At 38.8% G+C, this 18,708-nt stretch overlaps 1 long non-coding RNA gene across 1 annotated transcript; it reads right to left on the bottom strand.

The window, feature by feature from the left end:
• Positions 1-4,899: 4,899 nt before the first annotated feature.
• LOC114049536 lies at positions 4,900-18,708 on the bottom strand. The gene is made up of 4 exons (XR_003569874.1): positions 18,692-18,708; positions 16,304-16,427; positions 14,367-14,468; positions 4,900-5,185 (listed from the first exon to the last, which is right to left on the bottom strand). It is a non-coding gene; the product is annotated as an uncharacterized LOC114049536 (long non-coding RNA).

Below are 18,708 nucleotides of genomic sequence, written 5' to 3'. Positions count from 1 at the left end.
GCTTAGGGGAAAGATCGGAGGGGGGAAATTTGAGCTAGCAACGGGAAGAGTTTGGGGGGAAGGAGCTGAAGGAGAGAAGAGTGTTCCCCTACCACCACCACTAACCTTCCCTCCCCCCCTTAAAGTCGAGTGCAATCTCAAACCAGCTTATCTTCCTGATCCCAATGCCATTGCCTAAAGCTTGACAAACTCATTGAGTGACAAACATGTAAAGATAAGGGTAAAACAAAGACTTTAACTTAATTATGGAGTGAGAACTAGACTCTTCAGGCAACTTGGTTAAATACTTGTTGATTGTGATCAAAAACTATAAAGTAATAGTAAATATTTTCAAGAAGATTTCCAAAACTTTGATAAGACAGAGGGATGAGGTAGCTTGTTATCTGACCTTCTTTGGGAAGTAAAGTCATACTGATTTCTTTCTTTCTCCTTACCCCTCCTCCACCTCCCTGGCATCGCTGCAATGGTCCACCTTAAGGCAGGAGGTGATCTTAGCCCTTTACCTTGGAGTTGAAAGGATGGTTTATGTGGGAGGCCAGGGGATAAAACTGACAGCCAGAAACTGTCCTGGGAAACGTCAGCTACCAGATTCTCAACACAAAAACCCAAATCCTACTTATACCAAGTGCTCCATTCTGCCTAATGCCCTGTCTCTAACAACAGTTTGGAGGAAAACCTGAGGCTAAATCATGGTTAAAAAGCTCCCTGTGATATTTACTATCGCCTTTTAGTTTTCAATTACAATCAACAAGCATTTATTAAAATGCCTACTATGTACTAGGCACTAAGATACAAAGAAAAGAATCAAACAGTCTTTGCTCTCAAGGAATTTGTTTGCAAGGCCTAGCACAATATCTTGGGTCTGAGGCGCTTAAGAAATATTCGTTCAGTAGAATTTTTTTTAGTAGACTATAAGCTTCTTGAACATAAAGACTGTTTTTGTTTGGTTTGGTTTTGTATTTCCAGTGTCTAATGTTAATAGCTAACATTTACATAACCCTTATTATATGCCAACTATTACCTCATTTGATCCTCAAACCAACACTGGGAAGTAGGTGCTATTATTATCCCCATTTTACAGAAGATGAAACTGAGAAAAAACAGCTCAAGTAACTTTTCCGGGATTATACTGTAAGTGTCTGGGGCTGGATTTGAACTCACGTGTCCCTGACTCCAGGTTGGGTGAGACACTTAGGTGCCTCACCTGGCATTGTGCCTTTTCATTACACTAAGTATGTACTTTATAAATGTTTCAGAGAATTTTAGTTGGAAGAGATCTCAGTAACTATGCGGTCCAACCCATACTTAATAAAGAATTCACTCTATGACATATGGTCATTCTGATTTTGCTTGAAGACCTCTATTGCTTAGTGGAGGTGGGAAATGCTACCTGGCTGGGCAGACCTTGACACTTTTGGACAAGGCCAATTGTTAGGAAGTTTTTCCTGAAATCAGTCCTAAATTTGCCTCTTTGCAATTTCCATCCTATGCCTGTTTCTGCTCTTAGGTCCAAGAAAAACAAATCTCCTTCCTTTTAAAAAAAGATTATTTTTTTAACATTCTTTTCTTTGAATTTTGAGTTCCAAATTCTCTCCCTCCCTCCCACCCTTTTCCCAACCCACTGAGAAAGCAAGACATATGATATCAACTATATATGATATCAACTATACATGTGAAATCATGCAAAAACTATTTCCAAATTAATCATATTTCAAAAAAAAGCAAGAAAAATAAAGTGAGAAAATTATATTTCGATTTGTACTCAGAGTTCATTAGTTGTCTCTCTGAAGTTGGATAGTATTTTTTCACCATGAGTATTTTGGAATTGTCTTGGATCACTGTATTGATCAGAGTAGCCAAGTTTTTCACAGTTGATCACTGTTGCAACATTGCTTGATGTTACTGTCATGCTCATCTCCTAGTTCTCCTCACTTCAGTTTTCATCAGTTCACTTAGGTCTTGCCATGTTTTTCTGAATCATCCCTCCCCCCTCCATCATTTCTTATAATGCAATAGTACTCCATCACAATCATATGTCACAACTTATTTGGCCATTCCCCAATTGATGAGCATCACCTCAATTTCCAATTCTTTGTCATCGAAAAAAGAGTTACTATAAATATTTTTGAACATATAGGTCCTTTTCCTTTTTCTTTGATCTCTTTGGGATACAGACCTAGTAATGGTATTACTGGGTCAGAGGATTTGCTTAGTTTTATATCCCTTTGGGCATAGTTCCAAATTATTTTCCAGAATGGTTGGACCATTCACTACTCCAACAATAGTTCATTAGTGTACCTATTTTTTACCTCATCCCTGTATCACTTGTTACTTTTGATAGATGTGAGGTGGTATTGAGTTGTTTTAATTTGCATTTCTCAATAGAGATTTAGAACATTTAGAACAATAAAGATCATAGATAGCTTTTATTTCTTCTCCAAACTGCCTGTTCATACCCTTTGACCATTTATCAATTGGTAAATGGCTTTTTTTAAAAAATTGACTTAGTTCTATATTCAGAATACATTGCAAAATGAGGTCTTTATCGGAGGAAATTGCTGTAAAAATTTTTGATATTACTTCATTGTCTATGGTACCTTTTAGCAAAATGAACTCCCCCCCCATTACCTCTTTTAATTAGGTCTATTTTCCATTTTGCTTTGTCTGAGATCATGATTGCTACCCATAGCTTTTTAACTTCAGTTGATGCACATCAGATTCTGTTCTAACCTTTCATTTATTGAACTCTGCATGTGTCTTTCTGTTTCAAGTTGTCTCTTGTAAACAACATGTTGTTGGATTTTGGTTTCTAATCCATTCTGCCATCTGCTTCATTTTATGGGTTACCTCAGGGATGGGGAATCTGCAGCCTGGAGGCCACATGTGGCCCTCAAGGTCCTCAAGTGGGCCCTTTGGCTGAATCTAAACTCCACAGAACAAATACCCTTAATAAAAAGTTTTGTTCTGTAAAACTTAGACTCAGTCAAAAGGTCCACAAGGCTGCAGGTTCCCCATCCCAGGTTAGCTTATCCCATTCACACTCACAGTTATGATTACTAACTGTGTATTTCCCTCCATGCCATTATCTTTTGTTTCTTCCTCTGTCTCTGTCTCTCTCTCTCTGTCTCTGTCTCTCTCTGTTGTATCCCTCTTCAAAAGTCTATTTTGCTTCTAACCAGTGCCTTCCTTAATCTGTTCTCCCTTTTATCATCCTCCCTCTCCCCACATTTTCTTATCCCCTTCCTCTCCCATTTCCCTATTGGATAAGTTACATTTCTTATACACAATTGAGTGTGTATATATATTCTTCCTTCTTTGAACCAATTCTGATGAGAGCGAGGTTCAAGCATTGCCTGCCACCTTCCCCCCATTTCCCCGTCCACTGTAAAAGCTGTTCCTTGTATGCTTCTTTTATCCAAGGAAAAATTTCCCCATTTTACCTCTCCTTCCCCTTTTCTCCCAGTGCATCTCTTTCTCTCCCCTTCATTTTTTTAGAAATCATTACAATATAATTGACTTATACCTATGCCTTCTGTCTCAGTAAGCTCCTTTTAATCATCCTAATAAAGTTTTGAGGAGCTACATGCATTACCTTCCCATATAGGAATGTGAACAGTTTAACTTTATTGAGTCCCTTATGATTACTTTTTCATGTTTATCTTTTTATGCTTTTCTGGAGTCTTCTATCTGAATGTCAAGTTTTCTATTCAGCTCTGGTCTTTTCATCAGAAATGCTTGAAAGTTCTCTATTTCATGAAATATCTATTTTTTTCTCTGAAGGATTACATTCAGTTTTGCTGGGTAGGTGATTCTTGGTTTTAATCCTAGCTCCTTTGCTTTCTGGAAGATCATATTCTAAGCCCTTTGATCCTTTAACTTGGAAGCCACTAAATCTTGTGTGATCCTGACAGTGTCTCCCTGATATTTGAATTGTTTCTTTCTGGCTGCTTTTGACCTTGAAGCTCTGGAATTTGGCTCTACTATTCCTGGGATCTCTTTCAGGAACTGATTGGTGGATCCCTGTCTCTGCACTGAGAGCCCCTGAAGCAGCTGCAGTTGGCACCTCCAAGTGTGTGGGCTCCAGACAAACTTCCACCAGACCTCACTTTGATATTACAGACCACTCCTGCCTCCCTCCTAAGTTTTCTTAGGTCAGAAAAAATACCTCACCCCTAACTTTTTGTTGGCTCTGCCACTCCAAAATTTTATTTGAGATGTTATTTTAAAGTTGTTTGAGGGGTAATATTGGGAGAGGCAGCTGCCCCTAATCCACTGTCTTGGCTGTGCCCTCAAAATTGTCCTTTTGGGTTATAATCCTTCAACAACTTGAAGACAGCTATCCTGTTTCCCTCAAAGTCTTGTCTCTTCCACGCTGGACAGATCCAGTCCCTGCAATCAGTCCTCATATGGCATTAACTCAAGGCCCTTCACCATCCTTGTCACCCTCCTTGGGACTCTTTCAAGCTTATCAATGCTTTCCTAAAATGTAGTACTTGGAACTGAACACAATTCGCAAGATATTGTCTGATCAGAGTAGAGTCCATTGGAACTATCAGATCCTCATTCCCAGAACCAGTGCCTCTCTTATGACAATCCAAGATGGCATTCCTTTTTTTAGTTGCCATATTTCACTGTTGACTCAGGAATCTGTAGCATATTTAAACCTCCAGGTATTTTTCTTTTTCTTTTTTTTTTTACATAAGGAACAAAGCTTTGTTTGTAATCTAATTAATGATTTGTCATCAAAGGCCATTGTACTTGAATACAGAGAGATAGATACAGAATCTGAGAACCTATTCTCCAGGTGTTTTTCAGAAAAAAAAAAATACTATCTACCCACGTTTCTCCCATACTATAGTTGTGGAGCCAATTTTTTGAACCCGAGTGTAAGACTTTACCTTTATCACTATTAACTTTATTAAGAGGCAGCTGGAGGGGACCAGGGGTTCTTCCTGGGTAAAGATCAGGGCACAGCATGTCGTAGTGGGTAGATAACCAGCCTCAGAAGACTGGCATCCAATTCCTGCCTCATCCTGGCTGTGTGACCTTGGGCAACTCATTTAACCTCAATTAATTTTCTACTTCAATCAGCTCTCTAAGACTATAAGGTGCGGAGAGGGGGTTGATGTTATTTGATGGAGGAAGCTCCTGGCTGGTAGTTCCTTTCAATGATGAAATCACAGGTCTGTTAAAAACAAACAAACAAACAAAAAATCTCTTGAGATTTGATCTCTCAAAATCTTTTTGGATCCTGATTCTGTCATCCAGTACAGTAACATCCATTCCATCTTCTATGTCATCTTCAAAATTGATAAACATGTCATAAATGGAGCCCAGGATGGATTCCTGGGGCACTCCACTGGAGATCTTCTGTCAAGCTAATACTGGACCAGGAGCAGAATAAATCCCCTTAATAAAAGGATTTGTTTTGTGAAACTTGGACTCAGTCAAAAGGCCACATTTGAGGACCTAGAAGGCCACATGTGGCCTTGAGGCCACAGGTTCCCCATCCCTGTACTGGACCATTAATGACTCTCTTTGGGTCCAACCATTCAACTTCTGAATTTGTAATTGTATCAGATTCCTGATTGACTTATTTGTTGAATAAATGAATGAAAGTTCATTAAACAAAATTTTTGATTTTAATTTTAAAAAATTAAATTAAAAAGAATTTTTCTCCTAGGTACGTTACCTATAATTAGGATAAGTTACTGAGATGTTGACAATGATAACTTTATGGCTTGAGCATTTAGGCTCTCCACAGGTACAGTTAACCAAGAGGAAGAGATTAATGTTTGTCACTTGGAGACAATGTCTTATACCTTATTGGAAAAGAGGAGAGCAATGTGGTACCATAAATATGGTACTAGGATTGGAATCAGGGCACCTCAATTTTAATGATGATGATGATGATGACATTTACATAGAGTTGTAACATATATTTAAAATATATTTATTTATTTTTAGTTTTCAACATTCACTTTTGTAAGATTTTGAGTTTTAAATTTTTTTCCCCTCCTTCCCTTCCTCCCTCTCCAAGAGAGCATGCAATCTGATATAGGCTCTACATATACATTCTTATTAAACATATTTTCACATTAGTCATGCTGTAAAGAATTAGAACCAAAGGGAAAAGCCATAAGAAAGAAACAAACAAAGAAAAGAGAGAGAGAGAAAATAGTATGCTTTGAACTATATACAGACTCTATAGTTCTTTCTCTGGATGCGGATAGCATTTTCCATCATGAGTCTTTTGGAATTGTCTTAGATCCTTGAATTGCTGAGAAGAGTTAAGTCTATCAAATTTGGTCATTACACAGTGTTACTGTTGCTGTGTACAATGTTCTCCTGGTTCTGCTTACTTCACTCAGCATCAGTTCATTCAAGTCTTTCCAGGTTTTTCTGAAGTCTGCCTGCTCATCATTTCTTATAGCACAATAGCATTCCATTACATTCATATATCACAACTTGTTCAGCCATTCCCCAATTGATGGGCATCCTCTCAATTTCCAATTCTTTGCCACCACAAAAAGAGCTGCTATAAATATTTTTGTACATGTGGGTCTTTTTCTCATTTTTATGATCTCTTGGGAATACAGCCCTAGAAGTGCTATTGCTGGGTCAAAGGATATGCACAATTTTATAGCCCTTTGGGCATAGTTCCAAATCAGTGCTATAACATTTACATGATAGCACTTACATAGAGTATTTAAGGTTTGCAAAATAAATGATTTACATATTTTATCTCCTGGATCTGATACTTAATACTATCTATTTGGCCTTGGACAAGTCATTTAACTTCAGTTTCCTCATCTATAAAATGAGTGTTTTACTGGAGAGATAATATTGATGGGGTCCAAGCCCAAGCTTAGATCTTAGCACCTTGCCCCAAAGGGAATCTGGCTTTACAGGCCCCAGCTCCATATCTCCCTTTAAAAGCCTTAGCCTTACCTTTTGATCTTATTCAGATGCTCCTTCCTCCCTAGCCCTAAAAAGAATCTGGCTCCTGTTTATCTATGGGTCCCAGAACACCTTTAAATTTTTAGGTTCCTTATTGACTCCCCATATTTCCCTTTGAAAGACCTGGCCTTACCTTTTGATATTATTCAGATGCCTTTCAAACTTCCTCCTTCCATTTCCCGTCATTATCTATTCCCATTGTTTATTCAGTCTCTCAGACTTTCCAAACAGAATTCTCACCTAGACCCTTTTCCCAACCACCTCCCCCTTCCTCTGGCCACCCAAAGGTACTTTAGTGTATATAAGATCCACCCTGGCCCCCATTCAAACACTGAGACTTTCTCATGCCCAAAAGGCTGAGACTCTCATGCCTGCTCGTCCCTATGGGCATTACTAATGTTCAGATTCCTTGAGAGTCTAGCCTATATGATTTATCTCTAATAAACTTTTTCTCTGTCTGGAAGAAGATTTGAGTTGAATTCATTCAGGCAGGGCCCGCATCGCGATCTTGGGGTTCCAAGCACCCCCAAACCTCTAGACCTCTTCACTATGACAAAGAAGGGCTGGATTTAGAATTATGAGATGTGGATTTGAATCACCACTTGTGTGACCTTGGGCTAGACACTTAACTGCCCTGAACTTTTATTGCCTTTACTTCTAAATTGAAGGGCTAGATGGGCTCTAATGTCCCTTCCAGTTCTAAAATCTATGGTCCTATGTATATGTAGCCCTGAGTTCTTGAGATCTGGGATCAGACAGTTTGGATGCTATTGTTGTACCTAAATTAGATCACAGGCACTGTCATCAGATATTCTGAGAAGTCACATGTTAATAGATAATCTGAGAAGAGCTTTGTTCCAGGAACTCCATTTGTATGGGTGTTCCTATAGCCTTGAGGGAGGGACTTCCTTTCAAGCTTTAGAGTATTAACTTGAAAGGGCAGCTAAGGTGGTGCAATGGATAGAGTGCCAGACCTGGATTCAGGAAGACTCATCTTCCTGAATTCAAACTTGACCTCGAACACTTACTAACTGTGTGATCCTGGGCAAGTTATTCAACCCTGTTTGCCTCAGTTTCCTCATCTGTAAAATGAGCTGGAGAAGAAATGGCAAGTTACTCTAGTTCCTTTGCCAAGAAAACCCAAAATGGGGCCACAAAGAGGCAACTGAAACAACTGAGCAAATTAACTTGAACCTGAGACACAGGAGAGAGAAAACATATATCAGAGGAGTGGACTAGAGTTGAGACCAGGCCAAACCAAAAAGAGGTGAAAGTTCAATATTGTCTAATATTGTCTTGAATCTCTTGTCCCCTTATCAATGAACGAAATTATCAATATTTATTAGGTGCCTACTATGTTCCAGGCATCGTGCTAAGGTCTAGGGAGGTAAAAAGACAGTTCCAAAAAGAGGTAAAAGACATCCTACCCTCAAGGAATTCACAATCTAATGGGGGAGACAACATGCAAACAAATATAAACAAAGCAAACTATATACAGGATAAATAGTATGTATAGGAAATAATTTAAGAAGGGAAGGCACTAGAATTAAGGGGAGTCAGGGAAGACTTCCAGTAAAAGATGAGATTTTAGTTGGGATTTAAAGGGAGCTAGGGAGGTCAGTAGCCAGAGTTGAGAAAGGAGAGTATTCCAGGAAAGGGGAACCATCAGAGAAAATGCTCAGAGCTGAGACATGCAGGGTCTAGTTCATGGAACATCCAGGCCAGTGTCACTGGAGTGAAGAGTATGTGGCTGGGAATAAGGTGTAAGAAGACTAGAAAGATAGGAAGGGGCTAGGTTATGAAGATCATCTGATCCTGCTCCGCCAAGCTTTAGCTTCAGGTTACTCCCACCATCCACTGCCGTCATCCCCACTCCCAATGCTGCTGAATGAATCTGGAGAATATCACAAAACTGTGCTGGTTGGGTCCACTATAAACTTTGTTACATAATCTCAACTGAGTTGTCACTAGGGCAAGACTATCCTTTTATACCTCCTGAAAATTGACGTACTGATCCATTTACAACGATAGTTTTCCCCAACCTTTTCATCCCTCTTCAAACATCTCTTAGCTCCCCCTCTCTACATCCTCTTAGTTGAGAGCCTTGCATCATATTTCGCTGAAAAAAAAATTAAGGCTATTCACTAAAAGCTCTCTTTTCCCCTCCTCTTCTCACATCACTCTGATGACTTCTATCACTATCTCCTCTTATATTCTATCTCATATAAAGAGGTGGCCCTTCTCCTTGCCAAGGGAAACCCCTCTAAATGTACCAGTGGATCCCATCTTCTCCAGAAGATTGCTCTATGATCCCTACTCTCTTACTCATCTTCAATCTCTGTCTATTGTTATTTGTCTTCTGTCTACAAACATTCCCATGTCTCTCTCCACTCCTCAAAAAACCTTCACTTGCATTCCCCAATTGATAAATGGTCAAAGGATATGAATAGGTAGTTTTCAGATGAAGAAATCAAAGCTATCTATAATCATATGAAAAAATGCTTTAAATCACTATTGATTAGAGAAATGCAAATCAAAACAACTCTTAGTTACCACATCACACCTATCAGAGACAAAATAGGAAAATGATAAATGCTGGAGAAGATGTGGGAAAATTGAACACTAATGCATTGTTGGTGGAGTTGTGAACCAATCCAATTATTCTGGAGAGCAATTTGCAACTATGCCCAAAGAGCTATGAAAATGTGCATACCCTTTGACCTAGCAATACCACTTCCAGGGTTGTATCCCCAAGAGATTATAAAAATGAGAAAAAGACCCACATGTACAAGACTATTTATAGCAGCTGTTTTTGTGGTGGCCAAGAATTGGAAATTGAGGGGTTGCCCATCAATTGGGGAATGGCTAAACAAGTTGTGGTATATGAATGTAATGGAATACATTGCTATAAGAAATGATGATCAGGTGGACTTCAGAAAAATCTGGAAGGAGTGAAGTGAGCAGAACCAGGAGAGCATCGTACACAGCAATAGCCACATTGTGCAATGACTAATTTTGATAGACTTAACTCTTCTCAGCAATTCAAGGATCTAAGACAACTCCAAAAGACTCACGATGGAAAATACTGTCCACATCCAAAGAAAGAGCTATGGAGTCTGAATGCAGATGGAAGAACACTATTAGCTTTTTTTGTTTGTTTGTTTTGTTTCTTCTTTCTCATGGTTTCTCCTATTCATTCTAATTCTTCTTTACACCACGACTAATGTGAAAATATGTTTAATAAGAATGTATATGTAGAGCCTATATCAGATTGCATGCCATCATGGGAAAGGGGGGAGGGGAGGGAGGCAGAGAAAATTTAACACTCAAAAACTTACGTAAGTGAATGTTGAGAACTAAAAATAAATTAATTAATTAAAAATTAAAAGAAAAAAAACCCACCTTCACTTGACCTGTCCATCTCCAATGCCTATCTCTCCTCCCTTTTGTGGCTAAATTCCTTTTGACAGCCATCTAAACAATCAATGCTTCCTCTTTTTTCCTATTACTCTCTTCTTAACTTTCTATAGTATGGTTTCTGATTTTATCATTCAACTGAAACTGCTCTTTCCAACATTATCAATGATTTCTCCTCCTCTTCCTCCTCCTCTTCCTTCTGGCAGTTAGGGTTAAGTGACTTGCCCAGGTTCACACAGCTAATAAGTGTCTGAGGTCAGATTTGAACTCAAGTCCTCCTGATTCCAGGGCCAGTGCTTTTTCCACTGTGCCTCATCTAGCTGCCCCCTCAATGATCTCTTAGTTGCCAAATCTAATGACTTTTTCTCAGTCCTCATCCTTCTTGACTTCTTTGCAGTCTTAACTATGAATCAACCTCTTCCTGATATTCTCTTCTTTCTGAGTTTTTGGGGCACTGCTCCATCTTGATTCTTCCCCTACCCATCCAACTGTTCCTTCTTAGTCTCTTTTGCTGGCTCTCCAGCCAGATCATGCATGTTAACTATGAGCCCTGAGCATTTTCACTTGCTCTCTCCCATCCCAGGAATGTTCTCCCTCCTCATCTGCACCTCTTAGCTTCCTTTTCCTTCAAGTTCCAGCTAAATCCTCATTATTACAAGAAGTTTTTCCCCATCCCTCTTAATTCTAGTGCCTTCTCTCTGCTAATTATTTCCAAGTTATCCTGTCTATATCTTGTTTGTGCATAGTTGTTTGTGTATTATCTCTTCCATTAGACTGTGAGCTCCTTGAGGTTAGGGACCTTCCTCTGCATCCCCAGTAATTAGTATAGTACCTAGCACATAGCTAGATACTTAATGTTTATTGGCTGACTATTTTGCTTGATGATCTCATCAGCTCCCATGGATTCAATGATCATCTCTGTGCTAATGATTTTCAGATCCACTTATCCAGCCTTAATCTCTATGCTGACCTCTATCTAGTCTGGCATCTCCAACTGCCTATTGAATATCTTAAACTGTGTGTCCCATGGACTTCTTAAACTCAACATGTCCAAAGCTGAACTTAATATCTTTCCCCTAAAACTTTTCCCTCTTCCTAACTTTCCTATTATTGAGGATACCACTGTCTTCTCAGTCACCCTTCCAGTCACCCAGGTTTCCAACCTAGGTGTCATCCTCAGCCCCTCACTCTCTCTCATCTCTCACATCTAATTTGTTGCCAAAGATTTTGCTTTTGAAACATCTCTTATATATGCCCCCTTCTCTCCTCTGACATTGCCCCCACCCTAGTTGCAGGCCTTCATCACCTCATGCCTGGACTATTGCAAAAGCCATCTGGTGGGTCTTCCTGCCTCAGATCTCTCCCCATTCTAGTCAACCCTCCACTCTGCTGTCAAAGTGGTCTTCCCAATGCACAGTTCTGACCATGTCATATTACTACTCAAGAAACTCCAGTAGCTCCCTATCATCTCCAGGATCAAAAAGAAAATCCTCTTTTACCATTCAACACTCTTCATAACCTGCCCCCATCCCTACCTTTCCAGTCTTCTTATACCTTATACTCCATGACACTGGTGTCCTTGCTGTTCTTCAAACAAGAAACTCCCATATTGAAAGAAGGGCATTTTCATTGGCTGTCACTGGCGAATGCTCACCCTCCCATCTCCACCTCCTGGCTTCCTTCAAATTCCAGATAAAATACTGCCTTTGACAGGAAACTTTCTCCAGTCTCTCTTAATTCTAATGTCTTCCCTCTGATGATTATTTTCAATTTATTCTATTTCTAGCTTGTTTATATGTAGTTGTTTGTAATGTTGTCTTGACTGTCTGTTTTATCATTTGAGGATCACAGACCTAGAGGTGGAAGGGACCCCAGAGGCCATTGAATCCAACCCCTTTCCCCATTTTACAGTTGAGGAAACTGATTCCAGAAGCAGCGCTCTTTCTACTGTACTACGATTTTGGTAGTCTGAGGCATTTTTGGTGATCTTAGAAAAATTATGGTGGAGAAGACAGATGGTGAAATACATTGATGCCTAATGTTGCATATGCCAACAAATTCTATGTGTCAGTTGAGAGGTTTCCAAAGGGGTGGTGAGAGGTAAAGTGGAAGTGCTTGTGGTATAAAAATAAGGCACCAACAGTTTTTTAAAGAAAAAAATCACAGAGGATAGGAGATGGGAAAACTTTCAGATTTTCAGTGAAGGGAATAGGGTATATTCTTCAAACTGTAGACTAGCAAATAATTTCAATTCCTGGAAAATTCAAGAATGTATTATTAGAAAGATGATTTGTAAGCATTTAGAAAAGAAAGCAGCAATTGCTAGGAGTCTGCATGGATTCATCAGGAGCAGGTCATAGACAACCTTAAATAATTTTATTTTTTTTGAGAGGTTTACCAATCTGTTTGAAGAGGGGAATGCTATAGACACAGCAAATGCTGTAGCTAGATTTTATAAAGGTATTTGACAAAGGCTCTTATGTGATCCTTGTGGATAAAATGGTGAGATATGGGTTAGGGCTAAATGATAATGCATAGAATTAGATTGGCTTGGAATTAGTGGAAGAGAGGAAGGAAAGAAGGAAGGAAGGAGGGAGGGAGGGAATGAAGAGAAGGAAAGAGGAAGGAAAAGGAAGGAATAAAGAGAAGGAAGGAGGAAGGAAAAGGAAGGAAAGGAGGAAGGGAGGAACATAGGAAGGACAATAGGAAAGGAGGAAAGGAAGAGGGGGAGGGAGGAAGAAAGGAAGGGAGGAATGGAGGGGGGGAGGGAAGAAGCAAGGAAATAAGGGGAAAAAGGAGGAAGGAAGGAAGGGAGGAAAGAAGAAAGGGGGAAAGGAAGGAAACAAGCATTTATTAAGTATTTACTATATGTCAGGCACCATGCTAAGCATATACAAACACAAGCAAAAAGAAAGACAATCCATGACCTCAAGGAGCTTAGATTCTAATGGTGGGGAGGGGAAGACAACACACAAAAGGGGGCAGGAAAGTGGGAGCAGATGGGGAAAAACCTGCCTCCAGAGGAATGGTTTTGAAGTCCAAAAAGTTAGGGACAGGCTTGGGGGAAAATGACTGTACCCAAAGAGTAGTGATTAATAAACACACATCAAACTGGAGGGAAGTCTTCCCATCTAAGATTACCTTCCACCTACTCTACAATGTGACTTGTATTTATCTCTATATTTGCATGTTGTCTCCCCCACTAGACTGTGAGCTCCTTGACAGCAAGGGCTGTTTTTGCCTTTCTTTTCATCCCCAAGACTTAGCACAGTGCCTGGCACATAGTAAGTGTTTAAGCAGTGTTTGTTAATTGATTGATTGTCCTCGGTCCTGTTCCGTTCAACATTTCTATCAGTGACTTGGACTGAGGCTTTAGCCAGATCCTGCAGCTATCCTACTAAGTATGCTACTAAAATACATAATCTGAGGACACTTGGCAAAGTGAGAATTTAACTAGGGGGGTGCAAGAATAACAAGGTTGTGAAATAGAGGAGGGGAGAAACTAGCCAGAAGAACAAGGTTGTAAAAGGTAAAACAGACATGCCTCTAGTCACATAGACCAAGTGCTATTATCTTCGGAGAAATCTTGGGAACCCCAGAACTCACTTGCACTGGCTACTGTAAGATCTAGAGCAGCCTCGTTATTGGGGAACAACAAAAGAAGGCCATTGGCTAACCACAACTATTAGGCTGTCTGGTCTTTTGTAATAGATATTGACCATGTGTTTAACCACTATATCCTTTGTTGTTGTTGTTCCATCATTTTTCATATCCGATCCCTCGTGACCCCGTTTGGGGTTTTCTTAGCAAATATACCGGAGTGGTTTGCCATTTCCTTCTCCAGCTCATTTTACAGATGAGGAAACTGAGGCAAACAGGGTTAAGTGACTTGCCCAGGCTAGTAAGTGTCTGAGGTCAGATTTGAACTCAGATCTTCCTGACTCCGACCCAGCCCTCTATTAAGTAAACCTTGGTTTTTTCATACATACCTTTTTCTCATGTTGGGTCAGGCATTTTCTTCCTCTAGATACTTGAGGTTAAAATAGCTTCCTCAGCCTCCTAGAAGAATATTCATGGCAGGTATGTCAAATCTGCAGAAGACACATAGCTGTAAAGAATAGTTACAAAATTGGACAACAGGGGCAATTAAAATTATTATAAACTTAATAACCATCAAGAAGAACAAATAATAAAATAAACACATAAACTAAGGAATAAAATTTTCATAAAATTGTTAGCACTAAACAGGATAGAATTAAATGAATGAACTATAAACAAGCAAAAGATCTTTGGTTTTATGCCCCCTTCAATTTCTGTCAGAAGTTGCATTGAAGAGGCAGTTAGGTGGTGCAGTAGCAAAGTCCTGGCTGGATCTGGAGTCAGGAAGAGCTAAGTTCAAATCCTGTCTCAGATACATACTAGCTATGACCCTGGGCAAATCACTTAAGTTTTATGTGCCTTAGGTGCCTCAACTATGAAATGAACATAGTAATATCAACTATTTTCTAGAGTTGCATTGAGGATAATATGAAATAATATTGCCTGACATATAGTAGATACTTAATAAATGCTTATTTCCTTCCTTCTGGCTTTTCTATTTTAACTAAAATTATCATTGTCACTATGTCAATAACTCTGGTTCCACTAATATCACTTTGCATCACTTCATATAGGCCTCTGTATTTTCTTGTATGGTTTATATGTGTCCTTTTTTATAGCACCACAATATTCTATTACATTAATATGCCATAATTTATTCAACCATTCTCAAATTTGGAAGCATATTTGTTCCTGATTTTTTGCAATTATAGATATAGACAGTATTGACAGTTCTGCACATGTATGTCGTTTACAGGATATTTTTCAAATGTTAAGATAAAGTCCTACCAATGGAATCATGGACTTGAAAAGTCTGATAAATTTTGTGACTCATTGTTACAGCCACATTTCTCTCCAAAATGTTTGCTCTAGTCCACAGCACCACCAACAATGTATTAAATCTCTAAAGCCCCAATGACAATGAATTTTAGGATCCAATGACATTTTGACATGATAGATTTAATTTAATCTAAAATTTACTGAATGGCTCCTATGTACAATCTATTTTCGTAGATAGTGGGAATTTTTTTTCATCTAGATCTGTGATTTCATTGAAATAGGAAACTCTCACTAAGGAATTTCCCTCTACCATTGCACAATTAATAGCCAGTCTGCAATTTGTATTCCCAAAGAGTTGCCTAGGGCCCTGAGAGTTTCAGTGACTTGCCCAGGGTTGCACAGTTAGCAAGCAATTATTAAGCATTTACTATATGTCAAGCACTGTGCTAATTGCTATCTATACAGAGATAGGCCAAATACAGTCCTTGCCATCAAATAGCTCACATTATAATAGAGAAGACAGCATATGAACAACTTTCTATATTCAGTGTAAATAGGAGATTGTCTTCAGGGGAAGACACTAGATTGGGGGGGGGGCATAGCCCTCTAACAGAACATGATATTTGAACTGATTCATGAAGAAAGCCAATAAAGCCAAGAGGTAGAGGGGAGGAGGGAGAACATTCTAGGCATGGAGGATGGCTCAAGAAAAGACATGGAACTGAAAGGTGAAGTGTTCTGTGTGAGTAAGAACAAGAAGGCTCATATTGTTAGATCGTAGAGTATGAAGATGGGAGGAGTAAAGTGTAAAAAACTAAAAAAGACAGAAAGGGGTCAGGTTAAAAGCCAAACAGAAGATTTTATATTTGATCTGGGAGGTAATAGGGAGCCACTGGAGTTTATTCACTAGGAGGGTCTGACGAGGTCAGACTTGCGCTGTAGGAAGATCACTTTGGTAGCTGAGAAGACGATGGACTGGAGTGCCTGGAGATTTAAATCAGGGAGACAAACAAACAGGTTATTGCCAACAGTCCAGGCGGATGAGGACCTGTATTAGGGCGGTGGCTGTGTGAGGTGAGTGTGAGTATGGAGTCAAGTACGACACTGAAGAGGCAAGACACAGCTACTTCCAGAGAACCAGATAGCCACTATGTTCCTTCCCAGTCTATTCCCTGGAAGAGAAGTAAGACATAATGAGAGCCATTTCCCAATTGATAAATGATCAAAGGATATGAACAGGCAGTTTTCAGAAGAAGAAATAAAAACTATTAATGGTCAAATGAAAAAGTGCTCTAAATCACTACTGATTAGAGAAATGCAAATTAAAACAACTCTGAGGTACTACCTCATTCCTATCAGACTGGCTAACATGACAGAAAAGGCAAATGATAAATGTTGGCAGGGAAGTGGAAAAATTGACACACTAATACATTGTTGGTGGAGTTGTGAACTGGCCCAACTATTTGGAAGAACAATCTGGAGCTATGTAAAAAGGGCTATAATACTGTGCATAGAGTATGCACAGTTTTATAGCCCTTTTTACACAGACCTTTTACTTTACACAGACCTTTTACTAGGTCTGTATCCCAAAGAGATCAAAGAAAAGGGGAAAGGACTTATTTGTACTAAAATATTTATAGCAGCTTGTTTTTATCCTGGCAAAGAAGTTGAGGAGATACCCATCAATTGGGAAATGACTAAATAAGTTGTGAAATATGATTGTGATGGAATACTATTGTGCTATGGGCAGCCAGGTGTTGCAGCGGATAGAGGGCTGGGCCTGGAGTCAGGAAAACTCATCTTTGTAAGTTCAAATCTGGCCTTAGGCACTTACTTAGCTGTGTGATTCCAGAAAAGCTACTTAACCTGAGTTTCCTCATTTGTTAAAAGAATTGGAGAAGGAAATGGCAAATCACTCCAGTAACTTTTCCAAGAAAACCCCAAATGGGGTCATGAAAAGTTTGAAACAACAACAACTACTACTATTGGGCTATAAGAAATGACAAGCAGGATGGTTTCAAAAAACCTGGAAATACTTACATGAACTGATGCAAAGTGAAATGAACAGAACCAGTAGAACATCGTACACAGCAACAGCAACTTTTAAGGATGATCAACTGTGAAAGACTTAGCTACTCTGATCAAGACAACGAACCAAGAAAATTTCAAAGGAGCCATGATAAAAAATGCTATTCTCCTCCAAAGGGAGGACTGATGAACTCTAAGAGGAGATTGAAACATACTTTTTTCACTTTCTTTGTTTTTCTTGCCTTTTTTTTTTTTTGCAAAATGGCTAATATGGAAATAATGTTTTGCATTACTTCACATGTGTAACTGATATATTGTATATCTTTTCAAGGGGTGAGGGAGGGGCTGAAGGGAGAGAGAGAATTTGAAACTAAAATTTTTAAAAATTAAATAAAAATATTTATTTTTAATTTAACTAATTTAATTAAAAATAAAGATAAAAAGCAACTCTTTTCCCCTCACCCCAATCCCCCTGCAATGATTTTACTATCTGAGTCTTATTAGAAAGACCAAGAAAAAATGTCCAGATTTGCTTGTACCACTAGACACAGTAGAATATAAGCTTCTTTTTTAAAAAATCCATTTTTATTGATGTCCTTTTAAAAAACATCATCATAGTTTTCCCCAATATCATTCCCCACTTATCTCCCAGAGAGCCATCTTGTATAACAAATAGTATTTTTAAAAACAAAAGGGAAAAAAATTTGCACAATTGATCAATACATTGAAAAAATGTGAAAACATGTGCAGCGTACAATATTTATGGACCTCATATGTCTTCCTTTGAGCCTTGTTTGTTCATCATAATTATGCAATATTAACTTTTGATTAATTTTGTGGTTGTTCTTTTCATTTGAATTATTGTAGTCATTGTGTATGTTGTTTTCTTGCCCGTTTGCCTCACTCTGCATCATTTTGTCCATGCTTCTCTGTTCATCACATTAATCATTTCTTACAACACGGCAACATTCCATTGCATTCATGTCTAATAGTTTGTATAACCATTCTCCAAATGATGGGCATCTACTTTGTTTCCAATTTTTTGCCATAACAAAGAGTACTACTATAAATATTTTGGTGTATATGGCGATTTTTTTAAAACAATATCCTCCTTGAGATATAAGATTAGGAGTAAAATCCCTAGGTCAAAGGGAATGGACATTTTAATCCATTGTATTTGCAAAGTCCAATTTGCTTTCCAAATGATTCTACTAATTCATAATTCCCCAAATAATGTGTGTCTATTTTACCACAACCCTTCCGATATTGATTATTCTCATCTTTTGTCATCTTTGCTAATTTGCAGGGTGTGAAGAGAAATCTCAGAGTTGTTTGATTTGTATTTCTCTTATTATTAGTGATTTAGTGCCCAGGGTCTCTACACCTGGCCCATCGCTTGGATACTTACCCTTCCCGGTCTTCGGA

The sequence above is a fragment of the Vombatus ursinus genome, unplaced genomic scaffold (assembly GCF_900497805.2).
Source record: "Vombatus ursinus unplaced genomic scaffold, bare-nosed wombat genome assembly UNPS02014798.1, whole genome shotgun sequence".
Taxonomy (NCBI): domain Eukaryota; kingdom Metazoa; phylum Chordata; class Mammalia; order Diprotodontia; family Vombatidae; genus Vombatus; species Vombatus ursinus.
Note: the sequence above shows the minus strand (reverse complement) of the source record. Positions and strands in the feature narration are given on the sequence as shown.